General features: G+C 44.0%; 1 long non-coding RNA gene across 1 annotated transcript in view; it reads right to left on the bottom strand.

Annotated features, from left to right (window-relative positions):
• Positions 1–1017: 1017 nt before the first annotated feature.
• LOC135575512 (uncharacterized) overlaps positions 1018–6749 on the bottom strand; it is a 48307-nt gene continuing 42575 nt past the window's right edge. Inside the window, exon 3 of the long non-coding RNA XR_010466384.1 lies at positions 1018–3072. This is a non-coding gene — a long non-coding RNA (uncharacterized LOC135575512). The remainder of the gene's footprint in view (positions 3073–6749) is intronic.

The raw sequence follows: 6749 nt of genomic DNA, 5'->3' as shown, positions 1-6749 counted from the left end.
TGTGCCCAACCACTCATCCCATGTTCCCCCCTGCAAGTGTGTACGTGGTCTAATAAATGATGCTGCCTCTCTCTACGAACCTTGCTGCATTTTATCCTCATACCTCCAACAATATTACTTCTGCTGTGCCTGGATTGCAGGAGTTGATGTGTTTTGAATTTACCTGCCAGGTGGCTGCTGTGATAGATGGAGTTCCACAGAGGTAAAGGCTGAGCCAAGAAGAGGGACAGAAAAGCCTTGTGCACACACGGGGAGACGGAGCTGTCACTGTCATTAATCAGAAATCTGTCACCACCGAGAGCAACTACCCCAGAGACCCACTTCTGTTACAGAGAGGAGCAACAGCCCCGGGGAAGAAAGAGCCGCAGACAGGAAAGGGACACTGCAAACACAGCAGCTCCCTGGTTCTGGTGAATGTCAGGGGCTGGCTTCATTTTATAACAAGCAACGAGACTATTAGGACTGGAAAGTGGCGCTGGATGGAGCTGATAAGGTGCTCTGCACATGCACAAAGGTTTAATCCCCTGTTGCCACCTTACTGCCCTAAATGCTGAATTCCTTGGGGGGGAAGCGTGAAAAACTGGAACCTTAGCGCTCACCTCTCTCAAGGTGGTGGAAACAGCTTCATGTAATCTGTACCCAAACCAGCTGCAGGGTGTCAGAACGTTCCAGCCTCACGGGCTGCGGCAGGAGAGGGGTCCGAGGGCACTGCACAGGCAGTGCAATGGCTTTATTACGTTGGGAACACATCAGAATAATTCTCCTTCAAGCTCTACTAACCCACCAGTCTGGCAGCAATAAAGTATTTATGCTTGCAAAATGCATAATTTACCCATATGGAGCATTTACAAGCCACACTGATTTCTCATGAGTATATGCATATGTTCATCTAGGTACCCAGGCCTATATATTTAGCTGCATTAAAAAAGACGAACTTTGATTGCATTTGATTTGTTGAGTTATCGAGCTCGCTCGCATCTACAGCTCGTTGTCGTTGTTATTTACCACTCTCCCAAACTGAGTCATCTGCATTCTTTATTAGTAATGATTCCAGATTTTCCTCTGGGTCATTGATACAAGTATTGACAAGGCACTGGGATCCCCGAAGGGCAGCACTGGGCACCCCCTCACTTAGTGCTGCCACTCGATCAGTGATTACAGCCCCAGATCTATTTGCATGTGCTAACAAGGAGCTGCAGATGTTTTGCCAAAGGTTTCAGGGAGGTAAAACTCAGACCCATGTGAGTTGTCACAATTGATTCCATAAATTGGCTTGTGTTGAGTTTTTGCTCAACTGCCAAGATTTCACACTGGAGGTAAAGTAGGGCAGAAGCAAACAGATCTCATCTCATTTCATGGGAAATTTACTTGTTTTAGTAGGTTTTTGCAGTGAAGAAATGTTTGTGCATAAGGAATACCGCTTAAGCAATCTGTACACTCCCAGCATCCTTGTCATTGCCTGGAACATCAATAACCTGATGAGCAGAAATGTCTTTCCAGGTATCATGGAAAATGTATCAAAATACATTTTGTGTTGTACAAAGACATAATTAACACAAGAATCAATTTGGCCTTGCATATGCTTTTTCTTCCTAAATCATTGAGGCATTAATCTTGAGAAGGTCAATACATTGACCTTGAATTCAAGTAAAACAACATTTAAAGTAATATCTAGAAGCAAAATTTATTCATAGTTTCTTAATCCACTATCAGTTCCTAAACTGTGACACCAAATTAGCCTTTTTGCTTCCCCTGCCACCTGCTCAGCATCACCAGCCTCTTCGCCCCTTTTCAGGGACCGTCAGGAATTTGGAAATGAGGTAAGATGAGTGAAGGAGTAGATAGACCCAACTTCCATCTAAAGAAAGCCTGAGTGATGCAGGTAATATGGGCGAATATTTATTGTCATGGTCCAAGACAGAGTGTGCCACATTTTGGTGGAAAATTTTTCATCAAGGCTTACAAACCTTCTTCAAATGTCACTGAAGTCACCAAAAAAGCAGGTTGGTTCCTACAAGGTCTTGGATTGGGCACTCAACATGGGCTATTAGGATTATTAAGGCAGAAGTTGATGGTGCCTGTTCAGAAGTCACTTCAGTATCAGAAAAATCTTCTCTGGTTCACTTTAATCAGTCAGCAGCCCTGGATCACCTGTGCCATGTCCTCTCCTGGAACCCATTTCACCCACCGAGGGCTTTGTCTCCACACCCAGGAGGGATTTCTCCCATTTGAGATGGGAAGAGCCGAGTCTGCAAACCAAGCAGCTCTGAACACCAGAGGGGAAAAAACAGCTTTAGAGACCGGAGCTGCTTTCCAAACTGCACCCGCTGAAAAAATATCCCCTTCCAATTAAGACAAGCACTGAAACTAGAGATTTTTCATGACTTGAGAATGAAATGTTAAATAAATAATTCAGGGCTATAAAACCACTGTATGTAAGTGATATGAAAACAGGGTTCGTTTTGATTTAGATGGTTTTGTCTTTCATTTTTCAAGCTAAAATTGACTCTTTTATTTGTCTTGCTTATTTTCAACTTATTTTGAACCCTAAACCAAAACATTTTTTGTTTAAAGACTACAGACATGCTTGTTTCAACAGTTTCAATGCTTCCTCCCGAAGGAAATGGTTTTGAACTGGGAAATTTGTCAAATCAGCTCCCATCAACAACTTTGGCTTTAGCCAATTAGAGTCTCCTAAAGGAAAAGAAGCCACAACAACTAAAATGTCACCAAAAGAAAGAAAAAAAAGAAAAATAAAAAGAATGAAACCAGTCTGAAAGCCCTGAACTCTCCACAACTAAAGTGTTGCTCTGCATCCAGCCCTGTTTCTTGCCTCATTTCTGTTTTGTCAGTCGTGTGAAGAACCAATAAATATTCCAAGGCTGTGACTTCTAAGGCCAGACTTGCCCTGCGGTTCATAGTGCAAGGCAGGAGATGGTTCTGGGTCAGGGAAGGTGCTGCTCAACCTTGCTGGTCCATCCTCTGCATCCAGGGAGCCGGGGGAAAAGCATCTCATGCAGGATTCTGGTCTGGGCTTTGCATCGTAAATGCTCCGCAGCAGAGATTCCATCCCTGACAAAAGAAATCCAAATATTTACTTAGGAAAAACAAACTCGTGTGTGCTGTTACAGAGGAAAACGGCAAGCTGAGACAACATGTCATTGTTTTGTTATTGGGGTAAATAGGTGAAGTCAAGAGCAGCCTGTGTAGGGCTTGTCCTTGAGGGATCCCTCAGGGACAGGGAGAAGAAGGGACTGATCTGCTCTGCTTGTCACCTGGGCACAAGTCAAGAAATAATTCATCTTGTGCACGGAAGATTACGGCCAAAATGCAGGAAAGACGGAAGGTGAGGTGTGACAGGATCTGATCCTGCCATGGGATCATCTAGAGATGTCTCAGGGTCCCTCCCAGCCCCTTTTATTTAGGTCTCTACAAGGTCTCTGCTCTAAACAGGGCAATAGTGACTCTCACATGGCTGTTCAGCCCAGGGAAGGACTCCAGGAGAGAGAACAAGACACTTTCAGCCAGTATCAGGCAGCCTGGTGGCCACTCGTGGGTGGGCAGATTTGCACTGAAGAGGTTTCGATGCTTCATCCTGTGCTGCTGCCACAGCCTGGTCCACATCCACAACGCCCAGCTGCTGCTCTGTCTCTCTCTGGAACTGTGTGTGTGTGTGTGTGTGTGTGTGTGTGTGTGTGTGTGTCTTCCTTAAATGTCACAGTTGATCTGTGGAAAATCCAATGTCCAGCAGAGATACAGGAATCCACACTGTGTTGTCTCTCTGTTGAAAACGGGTTGGATTTTTAAGGAAAAAAAATCTAAGTATGATATGACTAACTTCACAAAAATCACTGTCTTGAAAGGAGAATATGCCAGATGGGACCTAAAATCTAGTGTAAGAATGGAGGTGGGATCCACAGTATAACTGGCTAATATTTTGCAGAGGAGAGAAATTGAGACATGAAAAATTAGGATCTCATAAAGGACAGGCTCCTCACAGAACCTATTCTTGACAGAATTCTTTTTCTGTGTAGCTCAGGACCAGGAGGGACCCATTCTGTAAGGAACCAGAGACCAGTCACCACTAGGGAGGAGAAATAATTACTTTAAAACTGCAAAGTAATGTCAACTAAGATAAAGAGGCAAAATGTGGTGCAGCCTTGACAGAAGTCTGGATATATGTTGCCTTTTGTATATGGATGACCTCCACAGCTGCAAATGGAGTGACAAACAACAAATTTCCCAAGAACAGAGGAAAAATAACACTGAGATGTCATTAAACCTGAAGTAAATAGTTGATGAAGCAACTCAGGCAACCACTTTCTCATCATTATGCCACAGTCCTGACCTTGGCATGAAATCAAGTGGACCCATCCAGAATAATCTCCCTGCTTCGCATCCAGCATAATTTGGAAGTTATGAAGTAGTCATGTCTCCTAGTGCCCTTGCTGAGTTTCCATTTATTAAGTGGAGTATTCAGTACCGTTCTCTCCTTTTCATGCCACAACTTCTTGTTAAAATACAAAGGTGGAATGAATGAAAAAGCCTCTGTGTAAAACCCTGCCTGAAAGATCACGACCTCGAGAATAAACATCCGTCAACTGAGGAGTCACACAGACCGTGCTCAGAGACGGAAAAGTGCTGTGATAAGGCTGGAAGAGTGCTACAAACTAAAAAGTGGCACCTATAATAATTTAGTTATTAAGAGAAGCACTTTCCAACAGCTTCCTTGGAAGGAACGGCTTATTCAGTCTTTCGCAGATGTAAGAAATGCAGAAGGAGTAGGACCCGGAGGTGAGTTCGCAGTCCTGAGCATCCTCCAGCCAGGTTCTTCTCCTTGGTTCTTGACCTTGGGTGGTTTTCAGCACGCAGAGAAGACACACATTCACATATTGTGCAGCTGAGTTGTCCCAAAGTGACTGCAAAGCTCTTGTTTCATTAGCACAGTATCAATCATCTACTTTTCCACTTCCCCCTTAACGAACAGGATTATTGGTATTTCAGTACTGAGAATTCACAGAATCAGAAAATTAAATTATTCAATCCACAAATGTTTTTGCAGGTTCATGCTATTCTCATTCAAGTAAAGCCATTCTTCGAACATATTTGGGCAATGGCATTGCTACTGTAGCAGAATAATGACCGTGATTGTCACAAATCGTTAACTCAGCGGGTGACGCGGTGAAGCGCAGTTCGTTCAAAAATGAGATATGTGAACCAAGCACCCCTGGAAAACAATATCCTCCTCTGAATAAATGTCACAGGAAGCTTTACATTTCATCCTGCTCTTAGTAACTTCGGTTGGCTTTAATTTTTACGCTGTTGCATCCAATTAGCAAGGGAAGCACCTGCCCGAAGATGAGTGGGCATAGTCTGGCATCCCGTCTGCAACTGGAGCTGCACGTACCTTTGCTTATGTGCTTTTACCGTATCTACATCTGCACTCATTTAAGTACAAGAGCTGCCGAAATGTCAGTCAGGCTTTGCTGTGATTGCTGTACTCGCCAGTGATGTCTCGATCACACCGATAACCTTTCTTCCCCCGCTTTGTGGACAGCTGTCGCTACCTGCATTTCTCATTTGGTCAAACCATCATACACGCTCCCCATTTGGTAAAGTCATTCCGTAAAATTAAATGAGAACAAATCTGGAAAAAAAATCTCCGTGTCTAAAAGCCTTTTCTTTGGGGAAGGTCAGCTCTGAGTCTGAGCAGATGGAGTCCTTTTTCAGCTGACACTTCTGGGGAGCAAACAGATAAGGGTAACAGTCTTTAACTGATCGTACATCTCCGTGCATGTACCTAACGGCGAGCAAAGGATTTCCTGCAAACTCCTTCCCAGGCAGTGGAGACGGAGGTTGAAATTTGTCAAGGTGATTTTCCAATTTTAAATGTTATTTTTTTCCTCCCGAAGTCAGACGTTTCCATTCTGATGGATGTTTTCTCATTTTCTGATTTCTTTTTTAGATATTGCCTCCTGCCATTCATGTTTTTCATTCTTCACTGCTTCCAGAGGACAAGGGGGACAAGTGATTAAAAACAAATGAAGTTTTTTTAACTTGAAAGTTACAAAAGGAAGACATATCTTCATAAGTAAGATCCCTCCACCCTCTTTTACCTGTAAATCATTACCAGCTTTGAGAACTTTACTATGACAGGGAGATCTGCTGAACAAACATGACATTTGATGTGACTCAAGGTCACTTTTCTCCATTTTTCTCTCCCTCTGACATCCCTGTAGCTGCTGCCCTTCAGTTGCCGGGTGGGTTGGATGGTGATCACCTAAGACATGAGCCTAAATTCCCAGTGAGACTGCGAAGCTTTCTGCAGGGTGCTGGAGCTGCTGGGAGGCTGGAAAAGGACAGGTCAGAGCTTGCTCCAAGTCAGCGGAAACTCCTCATCACAGCTGAACTCTTTGGAGTGACGCTGGAAATAAAGCAGTGTTCTTCCTCCCAAAGAAATGTGCTCTGAAAAAGCCAGACTCAGCCGAGCTAATCCACACCCAGGACAGCGCAAAGGCCAAATTCTCATTCCTCCCGTGCTTAGGACGGTGTCATGGCACAGTCGGGCACTAACGAGGCTGAGTTTAGGGTTTGGGGTTTGCTTCGGGCGTCACCGTGTTTCCCATAAGAATCCTACAGACACTCTCTCTGATAATTGCAGGCATGATGTTTTACAGTAATGATGAAATATTGCTTTTGAGACTGGTGCTTTCATAAATAACAGCGCTTGTGTTCAAAAGAGCAATTCT

The sequence above is a fragment of the Columba livia genome, chromosome 15, assembly GCF_036013475.1.
Source record: "Columba livia isolate bColLiv1 breed racing homer chromosome 15, bColLiv1.pat.W.v2, whole genome shotgun sequence".
Classification (NCBI taxonomy): domain Eukaryota; kingdom Metazoa; phylum Chordata; class Aves; order Columbiformes; family Columbidae; genus Columba; species Columba livia.
The sequence above is the reverse complement of the archived record's forward strand: the minus strand, read 5'-3'. Positions and strand labels throughout refer to the sequence as shown.